The sequence below is a fragment of the Bicyclus anynana genome, chromosome 15, assembly GCF_947172395.1.
Source record: "Bicyclus anynana chromosome 15, ilBicAnyn1.1, whole genome shotgun sequence".
In the NCBI taxonomy this organism is placed as follows: domain Eukaryota; kingdom Metazoa; phylum Arthropoda; class Insecta; order Lepidoptera; family Nymphalidae; genus Bicyclus; species Bicyclus anynana.
The window spans coordinates 2,123,733-2,141,376 of record NC_069097.1 but is presented as its reverse complement, the minus strand read 5'-3'; the positions used below and the strand labels follow the sequence as shown (position 1 = coordinate 2,141,376).

At 36.2% G+C, this 17,644-nt stretch overlaps 1 protein-coding gene across 1 annotated transcript in view; it reads right to left on the bottom strand.

Moving 5' to 3' along the window:
- Nucleotides 1–3,786: 3,786 nt before the first annotated feature.
- The window catches only part of LOC112049704 (mitochondrial cardiolipin hydrolase-like), a 192,060-nt gene continuing 178,202 nt past the window's right edge, over nucleotides 3,787–17,644 (bottom strand). The window contains exons 5-6 of the mRNA XM_052885907.1: nucleotides 14,832–14,893; nucleotides 3,787–4,786 (exon numbers count right to left, since the gene is read on the bottom strand). The gene's annotated coding sequence lies outside the window, so the exon portion shown is untranslated. The remainder of the gene's footprint in view (nucleotides 4,787–14,831; nucleotides 14,894–17,644) is intronic.

Below are 17,644 nucleotides of genomic sequence, written 5' to 3'. Positions count from 1 at the left end.
AGAAACCGAAAGGGATGTGCATTTTCATTATCCTCCTAACAAGTTAGCCCGCTTTCATCTTAGACTGCACCATCACTTACCATCAAGTGAGATTGTAGTCAAGTGCTAACTTGTGAATAATAATAATAATAATAATAAAAAAGTTTATCGATCTTCATAAAAAATATCCTTAAATCGTCTTAATGCTTGTAAGACACCGAAAAATGTTCAGAAAAAGTTACTCGAATAGTCATTCTATATTAAAAAGTCCATTTGTTGTAGAAAATCACTTAAGTCAATGCTTCTTGTAGATCCATAAAAAAGAACATTCTGTATATTAACTAGTGAAGTGAAATACGAGTATGTCAGTGCACTTTCGAGAACCTTACATGGTCAGAGTAATCAAAATTGCTGCAAAATATATTGCACTTAAATTTTCTTTTTATTTGACATGTTCATGTCAATTCTTGATTTTAAATTGATTTAAATTTAATTTTGGCCCAAAAATACATATAACTTACATTACTTATCCTTTGAAAACGAATGGTGTTGATGTTTTTCTGCGGAAAGTTTCAATATAAAATCGTAGAATTATGCAAAATGTATTGCATAATTAACCTTTTTATTTCAATAACTGCTTGATTTTTATTAAATTAATTTTGATTTCAGTCCAAAAATACATGGCCCACATTACTTATACTTTGAATATTTATGATATGGATTTATTTTATTGCTAATTACTTATATTAAAACATTAAAGTTTTTGATACTAAATTGGTAACCCTGAGACATAAGTTTTAAATTATATTTATTTTATTTTCACAAGTATATATTTCCTGATGTTTAATTTGTACTTTCTAAATTTATAACATTATTAATAGACTTATATCCAAGTGAATAAAAGTCATTTTACAGTAGACTAGCAGACGCCGCGCGGTTTCACTCGCGTGGTTCCCGTAGGAAAAAGGGTATAAAATATAGCCTATAGCACTTGGGGACGTAAGCCCTCATTCGCACGAGAGTTTATTTAACGGACATTATAAAAGCGTTTAAATATAATATGAAGTTAAATGTAGGTCTATTTCCAACGCCCAAAATGAAAATGCAACATTGTTCGAAAAAAAGCGTCGTATTTTAAAAACTTTGTTTCTTCCTTTTCTTCCAAAAGGAGGAACAGACATACACACTTACACACAAATCTTCACCTTTATAATATTAGTGTGATAAAGGTTGAAAAAAAAACAGTGTCCAAGGTCAACATACTAATTCATATAAAGTTTTATATCGTAGGTACCGACGCACTGCAAACAAAAAAAAAAGCAAAACACTAAATAAAACCGGGTGAACGAACGGTTAGATCGTACACGATAGCCTCCTAGCATCTACAAAAAGCACGATGTATATAAATCACTACATATAATATTAACACAAAGCCCCCCCCCTCCCCCGCCGTCTGTCTGTCTGAACGCGATAAACACAGTACATACTAAAGGAATTTTGATACGGTTTTCAACAACAGACGGAGTCTTTCATGTGTTTAGATTTTTAATCCACTAGATACCGCTCGCTTTAAACCCGCGCAGTTCCTGTTCCCGTGTAAATACGGGGATAAAATATAGTCTGTGTTACTCCCTGATAATGTAGCTTTGTATTGGTAAAAGAATTTTTCAAATCGGTCCAGTACTTTTGAGTTTATTCGTTACATACAAAAATACAATTCACATCTGTTTTTATGGTCCGAGACCTCCTTGATATTTTGAAGTAGGTATTTTAGGCAAAATACTTTTCCTATAGTTCCTTAACACAAAATTGGAGGCGGCTGAGAATTACTCGATGTTAACAACCCCAAAATATCCAAATTGAAGTTTTTCTGTCTTTGAGGCAATATGATTTTTTTATAACTTTAAATTGTTGAATACACCCTTCCAGCGGTTTCCTGCCATATCTGTATCTAAACTCCTTCAAGGCAAGAGTGAATAGACACTTTCTAGGCAAGCGCGTTCCATCTTAGACCTCATCATTGTTTTCCATCAGGCATGATAGCAGTCAAGCGCAAGCCTTTTAACCATAAAAAAGTATTAAAAGAGAAAAAGTAAAAATTTCGGTCTTGCGGATATGCTATATGCATTTCACTACTATTAGGATAGCATATTAGGGAGTCCTTTGTCTTTTGCGTTTTTCGTTTGCGAGGCCTGCTTTGTTTTATCGCAAGATAGTTAAAAAGATAATAAGAACTTTGTTTTTAAGTTATCACGTTCAACATAAAGCGATGAACCAATTTTGATGAATTTTGGAAATCGTTTCCTCGAATTTATACGTTACCTTTGTCTCCTACAATATGCACCGGCACCATTCAAACATTAGCAAAATAATCAAGAGTCTATAACTTCACTGACACAGCAATGCTGCAAGGGAGAAATTAGTATGACAGTAATACTTCATTGGACGACCTAAATCTCAAAGATCCATATTACAACATATACCGCTGTGTATCGGGCGTATAGTCATATTGTATCAGTATCGGCACTACGCAAATTGTGCGTCTGTATTAACACGTCACCTCTGCGACTAAACGCGACGAGACGACGCGACTGACTGTCGACTCGCAGAATCGCGATGAGACGATGCGACTGACTGTCGAGTCGCAGAATCGGTACGACAGACAGATGACGCACGGTCGTAGCAACTAGACGCACGGACTTACGTTATCTACGAACGAACGAAAAACTGCAGCTTAAACCTTTGCATGATCACTACGGCTCTCCTCCTACAGACTTTGGTAAGCGCGGTGGACTTACAAGACGGAGGTCCTGGGTTCGATCGCCGGCTGGGCCGATGAGGTTTTTTTAATTGGATCAGGTCTGGCTGGTGGGAGGCTTCGGCCGTGGTTAGTTACCACCCTACCGGCAAAGATGTACCGCCAAGCGATTTAGCGTTCCGGTACGATGCCGTGTAGAAACCGAAAGGAGTGTGGCTTTCATGCTCCTCCTAACAAGTTAGCCCGGTTCCATCTTAGATTGCATCATCACTTACCATCAGGAGAGATTGTAGGCAAGGGCTAACTTGTTAAGAATGAAAAAAAGACTCCACACCTACTACACACGAACGCCTTTCTCTTTTATACTTTATAGTTATTTATCAAATTTTTATTAGTAAGTTTTTGTAAACCTTCACTTAGTAAAAGATCCAAGATCTGTAGCCATGTAGCACGTCGATTCTCTTTCTACAAACGGTAACGCTTCGTAAACTAGAAAAATGTATGGGAATGACAGATCCGATCGATAACTTAATCACGGGATCTGTCGATAAGAAATCTCATTCCCATACATTTTTTAATTTTCGAAACGTTTACGTTTGTAGAAAGAGAACCGACCTACATGGCCCAGCAAGCTTAACTGTCAGTACAACTTATTTTGGTTAATGCAATCTATTTTTGTATGCCGCTGGATGTTGGTGGCTCGAGACCAGTGTATTTGGAAGTCCATACAAGAGGCCTATGTCCAGCAGTGGACATCCATCAGCTGACAATGATGATTGATTGACCACCACCCACACTGATCAAAAAGAAATCAGATCATTGACGCGACTTCATAACGACTAGTCGCAAGAAACAAAAAATAAAACAGTGGCGACAAGTCGCTCAGTTGCTGGGTCACTTAAAATGGAGGTCGACTTGTCCTGATGACATTGTATAATTGGAAAATGGCTTTACGTCCGACCTCCGCGCTATCCATTCAATAGTTATGAGACATGCGAATACTCTGTGGGAACGACCTGTGGGAGCTTAATGATAATTAAACAACCTCATGAGATTGAGAGAACGTTTATTGAATACTATAAAATGACAATATATTAAAATTTTGCTAATAAGAAATTGAAATTAACAGACCGCATAATCAAAATTTTTCATCGTATAAAAAACTAGTATGCAATCCACCCGGGTATTGCCATGCAAGAACCAAAACTCGAATTTAAGCACTAGTTGGATACAACCTAAAATCAAGTTTTATGATGCAAGGCGAAACGACAATTTTAAATTTATTGATCTCTATATCGATAAACTCTGGTTCGGGCATTTCTTATATTGTTGAAGTAAACATTTCATTTCAATCATTAACTTTACAATAATTAACATGATATTTATAATTAAAAAAAAATACATTTAAAAATAGGCATGTCAATGTAGCAGCGTCTAATTTAACTTAAAAATATAAAATCAAGAATTAACAGTTAAAAATTGACCGTCATGCACGCTCGCGGGTTGTACCGTAAAAATTAAAAGTCATGCTTTAAATTGTTTAGTATTTGTTAGTCAATATTCAAAAAAAAACAACAACAACATCGACAACACAAATACTTGTTCTTAAAAAACTATAATTAACGCGTGAATTGCGGGACTCGGAGGAAAAAGGAAAAATGTTGAGAAGATCAAACAATAAGTCAACGAACTTAGAATATAAAGAAGCATTCTTTCTTTTTCCTCGCGAGGCCTTATCAAGATATAAGATAAATCGAACAAAAGTTACTAAAGTCGAGTACTCCGGGTTACAGATCAATTATTCTCCTAGGAATGCACGAAATTGCAGCAAAGCACTATCACATAGTAGACAAGTTAAACGTAAATAATAAAAATGTTCTAGTGATCAGTTCTTTTCTGCAGTTCGCGTAGCATTCGTCGTGTATTAGGATGACAATAATAGCAATAGTACATATAAATTTGTTTGTAACACGAAGACCATTGGGATTTTTAGACCACAGTGGAAACGAAGCCAATAGAATACAGGTAAAATCTGCACGGACGTTGTATCTGAAACAAACAAAAAAACTAAATAAAATAATATGTTTATGCATAAGAAATAAAATAGCGCTAACAAATATAACTTTAGAGAAAGAGGTGCTATTCTGTAATGTAAGTTTTTGCAGAAATTCTTGAAAATTTAGTTCTTCATACGCTACGCTATTTGACAAAATACTATCAAACACTGCAGTGATAGTCCAAATTACTATACTAATAAATAATGTTATAAAAGTCTGTCAGTCTGTCATTAAAACCTGTTCACGTATAAACCGATGAACTGATTTTAATAAATGTTGATATGGAGATATACTACATATTCCAGAAACACAAACAATAAATGAAAATAATAATGGTAGTGTACTTAAAATTTTGAAATCAAAATAAATAGATAAACAATAAATTACAATCAAAAATCATCTGCTACGCAAAGCTGAAATAGAACTTATGTATGGCTTTCATCTTAACGTTGCAAAATTTCAAAAGAAATTAGGCGATTGAAAAGTTATGATTGCGAACGATGACGATGCAGTTACAACCAATTGTCCCGGAGCCATTGTAAGCTCTAACGACTAATGGTTGACTCTCGGGAATGTTGGAGAGCTAAGAACACCCTTAAAATATTCTGATGTCATTATACCATATCAAATTTAACAACAAAGTCGAGGAAAGGGGAGGCACAGGGATTAATATCCTAGCGATGAGTGCGCAGTATTTCTCAGCTCGATACGTGAATACCGAAAATGGTTTATTAATGAACACACCCGTATATTGTGCGGTACAAAAGATTATTTTATTTGCAACAACCATTGAATGGGATCATTGCACTCGACAACACCCTCAAATCAACGCTGTCAGAGAGAAATGTGAAAACTTATTTACGGGCAATATGACTACGAAAAGGGATAATTATGTATACAAATTTACTCATAGAGAAAAGGTCATTTGTTCGATCGTTTTTTACAGATTGCAATTGAAAACAGAAATAAAAATTACCTTAATTATTAAAATTTCATACTGTATTAGTAATATAATGCCAAATAAGCTACTGAATCCAGGGAATATAAAGGGAAACTTACTTATTATCCAGGGATAGATAAAGAAAAAAGGAATGCCTGGTCGTAGACGTACATTATGGATGTTTGTTACTATTTAACGTCGCAACTACTTAACCAATTTGGCTGATATTTGTAATGAAAATAGATTTTACTCTCGATTAACACATGGGCTTTTTGCACTTTTCATCCCGGGATTTGTGAAAAACTAAATTCCACGCGGACGAATACGCGGGCGTCCGCTAGTTATAGAGATAAAACACAAATTATTATCAATATAGATATACCATCAGATCAATAATAATCTCTACCTAATTATGGGTCTTTGCTCTAGCCTAATAGGAGATAGCGGAGCGTTAACCCATGCCACTACAACCAATAAAACTCTCCCTAGACAAAGACATACTACGTCAGTACGAAGGTAGTGTAAATTGAATAATTTCGTAGATCAAACAATGAATTTAGTAGGCATAGCAATAGCTGCTAGCGGAAATACACCGATATCAGTCAGTTTTGGATAAAGATGCTTGGCTTCGAGTCCTGGGTAGGACTAAGAAATTTAGAGCTTTTATTTTATACTAGACATTCTTAGTTTTAGCCTGAACTTGGGAAGTTGTTACAACTCGTGCCTGGGAGCCAACATTAAGCCCAGTGGCGTAGATAGGTAACCAAAGGGCCTGGTGCAAATTAAAAAAGTGGGCCCCACTACTTATTAAATTGGTTTTATGGAGTAAAAATATTAAGTATCCAAGTATTTTAAAAATGGTAAGCTACTTTATCGTCAGCTCTTTTACATGGCAAGTAATAAAAACTTTAAACAGTAACGACACAAATTAAATTAAAATTATATTAATACTTGATGTAATTATTAAGCAATAAATCGAAATATAATAGATAGAAGTCGGGTCCTGTCATATTTTTTTCAAAAGATCAGTTCGATCGAGATTTTCTGGTAAGGATTCAAGGGCCCCTGAGCTTGAAGTCCCCGGGGCACCTAGCTACTGAGTACGTCACTGATAAAGCTGTCATTATCGTAATAGTGACATAACAGAGTCAAATATTATCCCGCCAACTAGCTTGCATCACTGCGTTTTCAAGCGCCAAATCCCCTCACCTATGATCCGGCCTAGTCCTTTATTGCGCAATTAAAATATGTACCTAATAATGATAACACAAAGACGTATTCTCAGATAAGTGTGAACGGAATATTTTCGTAATTCAAACAAAGACATGCTCGTAGCTAGTTGGCATAGCAACAGCCGGCTATCAAAATACACCAGACGTTATCAATCAGTTTCGTCACGGCCTCGATTTGGCCCACGCCTCAAGATATCGCCGCGATTTACCCCGTTTCTTAATCCCACCGGTATTATATGACCTACTGTGTTGTACTTATCTTGCTATTAGAATATCAATCTAAACACCGTGCAATAGAGATGATATTGGAACGGAGTTAATACGGATCGGCTTTTTGTGGTAATATCCAATTAATTTAAGTGCCAAACTTCTCTGTCTATCAAGGATATCAGCTTTATCGTTGAGCTTTTTCGGGTTCCGCACCCAAACGGGACTCTATTAATAACCTCGGATGTGCGTTCTATCCCTTCCCTACCCTGGCTGTATCCCATTAATCGTAATAGACAAATACGACAACGTTCGACAACTGTATATCTTAATATACAGTTTTCGTACAAATATAATTATGTATGTCGTATAAATATCATACAAGTCGCTTGGTGGTATTTATTTTCCGGTAGAGTTGATAATTATGTAGCCACGACCGAAACTGCTTCTATTAAAACTAACTTTTAACTTTAAAAAACGTCAGTTTTCCAAGCAAACCCTTGAAACAATCCTCTTTAACCGGCTTTAAACTACGTTTTTAAATTTCATTTTCGACTATGGATAGAATAAAAGTTAGCAGAGTTGTTCACGAACCAATCTAACTCGGACATGACCAGATTTTTTACAAACAATAGGATATGTTTGTGTTGCATTATGTTTACGTTTAATTTCAATATGTATTTTGTATAATAATAAATAAATAAATCAATAAATATGGCGTATTCACCTAAATGCATTATTTTTATGGACAAATATAAAGTATTCAAAGATTTAACTGTTCTATTTTTGACAGTATCGTCACTTAACTTCAGTAGGCCTAGCATGCGACCACCGACATACTTCTCGTGAAGAGAAGTACACAAAATATTGATCAATGGCGGCGGAGCAGTCCATCTCCATCTTTTTCGTATCGTCCCAAAGCAATGACGGAGATAGCGATATTTCTGGTTACATCGCTATTGGTTGAAAATCTATTTCTCGAGATATGTCGTTAGGCCTACAGGTGACAACTTGTAGCTCAAACATTTGTCTATTTCTCGAGATACGTCGTCAGGTCGCGTGTTAGGCCTACACGTGACAACTTGTACTCAATAAAAAAGTCGACATAACACGTCAGCCTACGGGCCTCAACTGTCGAGACACAGCGCGTGTGAGCGATGCGTGCATCCGGGCCGTTGCATCACGTATCAATTACACGATTGTTACGTAACGACACCACACGCGGCCTGAGCTATGACATATCTGTGACTGAACAGATCTCGATATATATCTAGACTAAACTCTCAATTGATAAATTACACATATGCTAGCGGACGCCCTGGACTTCGTCCGCATGTAGATCAGTTTTTCAGAAATCTCGCTGTTGCTCAATAACCTCCTTAGTGAAAGTAAATCGGTTCAATAATGAAAATAGTTGTCAAATCACAGACAGAAACATCAATGTTATTTAATATGTATGATACACCAATTTTTGTTACTACGACTAATAACAGTCAGAATGACCTACATGAATTTCAGTGGGAAGACCATTGTTTTTTCTAATTGCGTTTCTACTGACTTTCTTAATCCAACCGCATCAATGGAGTAGCCTGCCTGCCTGCCTGCAGCAAAGCGTGCGCTTTGGTTGCAATTTGGAGTGTGTAAGCTAGCAGGTTTTAAGGATTCAAACCTTCAACTTAGAGTAACTTTGGTTGAATGACGTTTGTGGCTCAAGAATCATCTTAAAGGGCACTCTCTTTAACACGTCCTGTAATACGTTGTGTAAACACCGTCACTCAATACCAAAAATATAGTAACTCCAAAATATTCTTCCTTAGCTTTTTAACTACTTACTACAAAAAAGTCTTGAAAGAAAACATTTTTGGTTGACCTGAACTGGGAAGGGAAAATTGGACTTGAACAAATTAATCACTAAACCAAAGAGTGTAATCGACAAATATATGCACCAAGAGAAGTCAAAGTAATATATGTACAGAAACAACGTTGTACGCTTTCAGTGATATAAAAACGTTATATAAAATTGAAACAATTAAAATTGGCTTTCAGATTCAATCAAAATTCCAAATGAATAAAGACATCGATAATAAAACTTTCAGAATGATCGAATCTAAAACGAAAGTAACATCGATTTCAAAATCGAATCTAATCGATTGCTCGTCACGATAACAGACTCTTTGTCTAAGGCCGCTTGACCACTAAAACTGTGCAAGTCAATGCCGTGAAAGGACGCCAAACTAAACATTGTAACTCTCAAAAGAAAAAAAAAAAAAAAGGAAAAAGTGTGAAATTGAAAATACTTCAAATTATTCACTTTTAATGAAGGAGATGGGGCCAAAATTGTATGGGGCCCAGGATCAGTCACTGTACCCTGGCGGAAATAAAAGAAAATATATTTTTTAACTATTTTTGATTATACAAATCTACGAATGAATTTTAATTCTTTCGAAATAATAATCACTCTCTCCCTAAAAATGCAACACTATTTATTATGGGTAATAATGGCGGATTGATGACGTTTTCAATGCAGTAGTCGATTTGACGTTTGCTGTCAATTGTCATGTCATAGTTGCTTTAAGGGCGCCATCTTGATATAACTTTTCTTCTAATTCTCTTTATTTACTTAGTTAGATTTATTCACTTATTTAGATTTTACTAAAATCCTTGTATTTTTAAATTTTAATGTTACGGGGTACAAGAGTGGACTTGAAATTGACCATCTCCTTTAAATATTTAGTAAACTCAAACACGTGCAAGTGTTAATAAAATGTATGGAGTAATTATGCAAGACAAATATGTCTGTTTGTGTAAATTATTTTTTTTAACTGACATCACAGCACATTCACACTACGATTGTGTGTGTCTATGTAGCGAAAGATGTGACTTGCGCACGCACTGAAAAGTCATTAAATTACATTCTATTGTGTTCATTCTTATACAACTCACAAGCGCCATGTGTAGTGAGATGGCAAAAAATATATTTTTATATTTTATTAGAAAAACAGCTGAGGTGCAATTTTTACATGTGAATATTTTATGTAGTACCTTTACAAAAATATTTTCTATATATAAATCTCTAATACTCTAACTCAATACCTGTTTCTACAAATACAAACTTAAAATATTAAAACATAAATTTAGATAAAGGTTACAAATGTATGCATCTTGCATGAATTCAAAATATATATATATCTTTTTTTGGTTAAACTAAGTCATTGGGATCATATGCTATGTACCAAACAATATATTTTAATTTTTCTTTTCAAACTGTTTTTGCTCCGAAAACACTAAACAAATTTATTTTTTTTCTGAATACATTTCAAGTATAGCACAGATCCGATGGTGAGCCGGCCTAAAAATAAACACTGTTTAATAGTAATTTACGTCATTACGAAATCGCCTCTTTAATTGATCTATAGAAATTCGGCCTGGTGACACAGTTCCCCACAAAGCCTTCAGCTGAGCAAACCTAGTGAGTTTGCAGCAACGCTTCGCAGACTAATGACGCAATCGATAATAATAATTATGTATTTATAATGTATATTATAACGCTGTGAATGTATAATTATCATAAGAGACACTAAACACACACAAATGCGCGGCTTTAATTACGGATTAATATATCACACTGATAAATTAAAGTAGGTCATAAAGTATTTCGGTTTTTCCCACGATTTCTTTCTCGCTATCATTGTTGGTGTTAGAAAATTAAACGTGACCATATTGGATTCTTCTGCATCAGCAAAGTGAGATCCTCTCGAGTCACTTTAGTCGTTCAACTTGGTTCCCAAAGTGGTGCTCATATAAATTCAATTCACAGGCCGTCCAGACTGAAGGGATATTCCATATCAATGTTTCTGAGTTTCTCGTTTATTTCTATATTTCTCTGTCTAATACGATACTAACTATATATAAAGACGAATAGGGATAGAGACGCATTCAAATCACACTCTTCATCTCTCATAACGCTACTGATCTCCCCCTAGCCCATAAACTTTATATCTAAAAAGTCTAAGCTGAATGCCATGTTTAATTGGAGACGCCCATTTAGAGACGTTTTGACGCCCAACGTTCTATCACTAAAGTTTTCCTGACAAAGCTTCTGCGCTAGCCCAAACTTCTTGGTGATGTCCATCGAGGACTCTACAGAAGAATCAATAATCATTTTGGAGCACCTTTTTATGCTGTTGGTAATGCTGTGACTTTCGCCAGAGAGTTCGATTCTCCCAGTTGTGGTTAATTTAGGATGTTGTATTTTCTAAATTGACACAAGTCTAGTGGTGGCTGGAATCGGCCGTGTCTAGTTAATACGCTATCGGCAATGAAGTAACGCCAAGCGATTATCCGTTCCGGTATGATGCCGTGTCGAAACTATGAGAGTTATGGGTAGAATAAAACTTGTACCTCCTACTAAGTAAACTCAGAATTTTTGGAAGGAAATAATCTTCAATAGCCGCGAAGACCGCCCCTGGATAGCGACGACGTCGCAGTCCGCGTTGGGCCACCTACCTGACCTGACACCGCCCTGACGCAGGATAGCGAATAATCGCAGTCCGCCCAAGGATTTGACTTCCCACAAAGACCCATAGCCTCAACCCCAAAAGGGGTTGGATGAGCTGACCGGGGCAGCAAGATCCCCTGCGTCATACCCGGGTAAGAAAGAAAGAAATAATAAAGAAAATATCTTCATTATTACATTATGCCACACATCACAACTATTTAAGAATATAAATACCCTGCAATATGTGGCATAACCTAGAAAAAGGTCCCAGCTCAGCATATTGCTATATGCTCCCCGTATGAAAAGAGCATACGATTTTCAGCTAGGACCCCGTTCCAAGTGCCACCACGAAAACACACAACATAAACACGTTTTCAAAGCTTAAACCAAGAACTAATAACTAAGAAAGAAAGGAAATAGAAAAATATCAAAAATTAAAATACATCGAATCAAAATTAATTCCCAAGTTTAAATAAACGAAGATAAAGAGCCTCGAGGCCTGTTTAGAGAGGAGAACACCCACACATCATCTCCAATAGTTCATACTGACCGAGAACTTGTACCCTTTACTTCGTGATCCAAACCGCATAAGATAACCACACCGCACCAACGAAGCGGTGCCAATTAAGTAAAACTGTAGTCTCAACTTTACCTTGCACTTAACTTACATTGTAAGTATCAGATTGGCGTTCTACAGACGAAGTAGTTAACAAAATATTATAGGTACAATTATAGCGAGGTAATCGACACACAGTAACCGCGCTACCGTGGTGGCCCCTCTTATCATAATTAAAATAATTATCGCATGATAACGCTGCGCCGACAACGATCATTGTTGTAATTTTATTTATATCATGACTACTTTAATAGAAATAGAATGGTATTAAACAAGTTTGTGATATATTATGAAAGATAGCGAATATGAAAGTAGCAAATGAAAGGATGCAGTGTTTGAAAGTTCCTCACAACAGGCCTATTCAAGAAGACCATCGGTTGATTATGATAATGAACAACTAAAATAGAGAAATCTATGTATAGATGGTTTGGGAATATAGAGACAATGAATGAAAAGTGACTAACAGACTTCTGTTAGTCTCTTTTCATTCAAGGCGAAGTTGAATGGAAATTTTGGGAGAGGAAGAAAATGTGAATGTTCTTAGACCAAATTCAAGACATTCCAAACAAAGACTAGGTCAAGAGTACCTACTCTAGACAACAAAAGGGTTGATGAAAGCAGAAGAAGCAAAGGAAATACATGGTCTCCACCTATCGATATCGTATAACTCGATACACTTTCTATGTACCAAATCCAAAAAGACGACTTCTATTTTTTCTCTTTTTTCCATGGTCCAGGTATACAATACAATACAATAATCAGAAATGAGGAGATCCGCAGACGAACCAAAGTCACTGACATAGGCTCAGCGAGTCGCGAAGCTGAAGTGGCAATGGGCAGGCCACTTAGTTCGCAGAGCCGATGGACGTTGGGGACCTAAGGTGCTGGAATTGCGACCCCACACCGAAGAGCGCAGTGATGGTCGACCCCTCATTAGGTGGACCGAAGACATCAAGCGGGTTGCAGGGAGCCGCTGAATGCTGGCGGCTCGAGACCGTTTTGTTTGGAAGCCCATGCAAGAGGCCTATGTCCAGCAGTGGACGTCCATCGGCTGATGATGATGATGATGATACAATACAATAGGGAAACCGGCGACTCCTACTCCGCTCAAAGATGGAATAACCGTTGAGGGGTTTTCAGGTGCTGGAATGGCGACTCCGATACATTTACAACTGTAATAAACCATTATTTAATTTAAATAAAGATTAAATATAGTGCTGCTAAAGCGTTGTGTCTGAGAGATTTAGATAACAACATATTTATATGTACATTTATGGAAATAAAATTGCAAGTGTCTGTCAGTGATTCAAAAACAAAATAATTAAGTAAACCAGATATTTACGAGCAGGGGTGGGTGTATATCCGATTTTGTTTTATCTTAATATAGCAGACGCTCCGCGATTTCACCCGCATTGTTCCGGGTTCTGTCGGAATACGGGAATAAAGATTATCCTGTGTCACTCACAAATAACGTGGTATGCTATTGGTAGAAAGAATTTTAAAATGGGTTCAGTAGATCCAGCAGTTACTCCATACAACCTCACAAACTTGTAACTCTATATTATTTCTTCCAAATTAAACGCTTCCTTGAAGTTTTTGGTTAACAAATACTTATAGCAAAACTTAAAAGCATATTTTTTTTATTCTTTACAAGTGAGCCCTTGACTACAATCTCACCTGATGGTAAGTGATGATGCAATCTAAGATGGAAGCGGGCTAACTTGTTAGGAGTAGGATGAAAATCCACACCACTTTCGCTTTCTACACGACATCGTACCGGAACGCTAAATCGCTTGGCGGTACGTCTTTGTCGGTAGGGTGGTAACTAGCCACGGCTAAAGCCTCCCACCAGCCAGACCTGGACCAATTAAAAAAATTTCAATCGGCCCAACCGGGGATCGAACCCAGGACCTTCGTCTTGTAAATCCACCGTGAAAACCGAACCGAACCGAAAGGCCGTCGAATTTTTACGAGCAAAACCGTAAGTTTGTCTAGTTAATTATTGTTATCAATGCACTCAACGATTCGGCCGTAGATATGGCATTTATTTACACGATAAAATGCGATTACAAGAAGATTATAAAAATAATAACGATTACAGATAAAACATAGTGAATTACTGACCAGGTTTACCTATAAAACATGAAACCTTACGTGCATTAACTGGGCAAAACTTAGATTTTTGGATCCAGTAAAGTTTAAAATTTTTACATTTTCTTTAATACAAAATTTTTACGCGGTTTTACTTAACACATTTAACTTAAAGCAACATGGACTTTGGATATTGTACATTAGAACAAGGAAAATAACTGGTCAAGAGCGAGTAGGTCACCTTATGATTTTTTTTTAATTTACTCCCGAAAACTGTAACAAGGTCTCTCAACTCAATAGTCAATAGGTCTAGTACTTTCAGAGCAAAGTAGCTGTGACATATTGACAGGGAACTGATCCTGCAAGAATTCCGATATTCCGTTATTAATTACGGTACCCTAAATCCTGGTTTAATTTAGGCTAGATTTAAAAAAAGTACTTATTAAGCCTTACCATTGCTGAAAGTGATTGTTAACAGCTCTCTTCAGTAAGGTAGGTATACGGTAGAGAATGACCTGTAACAAATGAGAAATACGGTTAATAATCGAGTTATCTATATTTATATCATAAAGCTGAACAGTTTGTTTGTTTGTTTGTTTGATTGAACGCGCTAATCTCAGGAACTACAGGTCCGATTTGAAAAATTCTTTTAATGTTAGATAGCCCATTTATCGAGGAAGGCTATAGGCTATATATTATCCCCATATTCCTAAGAGAACGGGAAACACGCAGGTGAAACCGTGCGGCGTTAGCTAGTTAACTATATGTATAGACACCTTTGGCGTGCGTGTCCTGCGAGGTACTACTTTTTAACCGACTTAAGTCAGTAATTGTATGTCTGAAGAAATAAATGATAGATATTTTCTTAAAAGTTAAGTAATGCTCTCATTTATATCGGACTTTCGTTATTTAATTTTTCAGCGAAGATCTTTTTCGCTAGGCCTTGACAATCATTTATACTAAAACTAGCGGACGCCCGCGACTTCAGCCCGTTGAATTCAGTTTTTCACAAATCCCTCGGGAACCATGGATTTTTCTGGGATGAAAAGTAGCATATGTGTTAATTCCAGAGTAAAATCTATTTCCATTTCAAATTTCAGCCAAATCGTTTCAGTAGTATACATCCATACAAACTTTCGCGTTTATAATATTAAGTAGGATTTGACAGAACAAGCAGATAGCTTAAAACATCATTTATAAAACATACTCTAACAACATATCTTAAAAACATGGCGTTGCACAAGGTATTGGTATTAATCTCATGGCCTGGAATATTACAGGCAACCTTCAAACCATAACACAGTTGATTGGCGGCAGGAACAAAAATGCCAGTAGTAATGCCACTACCCTGGGAAGGCTCTACAATAAAGAACTGAAGAACTTCAGATCAAGTGAGCTACCAACTTATTTCATCAACCATTTACGATAAAAACATTCCACGCCATCAACACAGGTTAAGTATAAAAATAAACACACAAACATCGAGATAAGAGAAATCCACTCCCACCCACTCGTATATCCACTATCGTGCAACTTACGAGAGTCTCACTTAGGTCTAGATCGTGTCTAGATCTAAAAATATGCTTAACCTATCTGAGAGAAATCAATAAAACGCGCCACCGGCACACAGGCGCGGCCCATTCATTAAACATAATATACTACATAGCACGCACACACGCACAAACGAAACTGCATCGCAACCATTGAAGACACGCCCGCACACTACGATTATAGTCATTGATATAAGAAGGCTAGATACACTTGGTACTGCGATCCCGGCTGAATATTAATCCACGCTGCATACTTTTTTTTAAGTAGATAACCTCTTATGGTAGGGTAAACAGCTTCATAATGTAACGCGTTACGGCGCCACTCTGTCTGGCTTCCCTTTCTCTCATACGGCAGAAAGTTACTTGGATTAAAGTACCAAGGCAGCAGAAGTAACGTAGCATTTAGATATTCTATAATACGTAATATTGATGTGTAAATAAATTAAACAGCATTTCAACACACATACCTCCTCTTACATACAGAGGTATGTAAGAGTAGGTATGTATGTTTTAAGATTTTAAACTCTATTTGTATAAAATATATAGTACAAAACAACCTTCGCATAAATAAACATTAGGATGTACTTGTTTAACGAAACAAAGATAGGTCGTTAGTTAATCATCCTAAGAAAATTATAAAACTATTACTATGAACCAAAAACCAAACTAAAACTATAATAAAAACTAAACTAAAACTATAAACTAAACTATACGAATTAGGTCAATTTAGAAACTACAGGAGTTCTACTTATTAGGTCACAGCGCTTATCGATACAATAGTGGTCAACACTGTATATCTCGACTTAACAATATCAATGACGCTACTACGATAGTACGGCCGGAGTACTATAAATGGCGCTTCATTTTCCGACCTATACTGAACGTGGGCTGCAACTTGCAACCGTTGCATTTACAACCTTATCCCCTTAAATTTACAATTATTAATCCCTTGCACTTACAATACTAATCAAATTTGAACTTTATTTCATTGCAAATAGAGTCTACATTGGATTTTGTACACGATTCAATGTATAATTCTGCTGCAATTGTATGAGTAACTGAATTTGAACTCTAACTCCATATTAATAGAGTAGATAGATCAAGTGCTGCGAATGCATATCTGACGTTAGGATCCTCGTCTGGCAAGAGCTGTGCAGTCTACCGCATCAGACGTATCTATTTATAGAGTCGGTACGTTATAGTCTGAGAGATAGCTTTAAAACTACATCTCTTGACATCGTATTTAGGGACGACATTCTGTTTTGTAAATTGTTGATGGAGATGGTTTGATTTATTACGCTCAACTACTAAGTGTAACAAAAACTTGCTTATTAACAAATACTTCTCCTCCTAAAGTTTGATTTAATAAAAAATAAAGCAAATTATAAATTGATAAAAAAAACGAAAGTGTGCTTACACTACACGTCGTGAGTTAAACTTCTATAGCTCTCCCTCTCAAACTACGTTCGCTACACTTGATTACACTTTTTCGTAACGCATTCACCAGCTTACTCACCAAGTCAAGCATGCTCTGCGTTCGAAATTGTGAACATACATGACTTTTAGCTATATTACTGATACTGATAATTTATGAGTTTTAGATATATGACAATTTATATCAAAAAATAATTATCAAAATAGGACTACACTATAAAAAGTTTAGCGTGCTTTTACTATACAAATAATAAATTCAAAATATACCTTTTCTAATAAAAA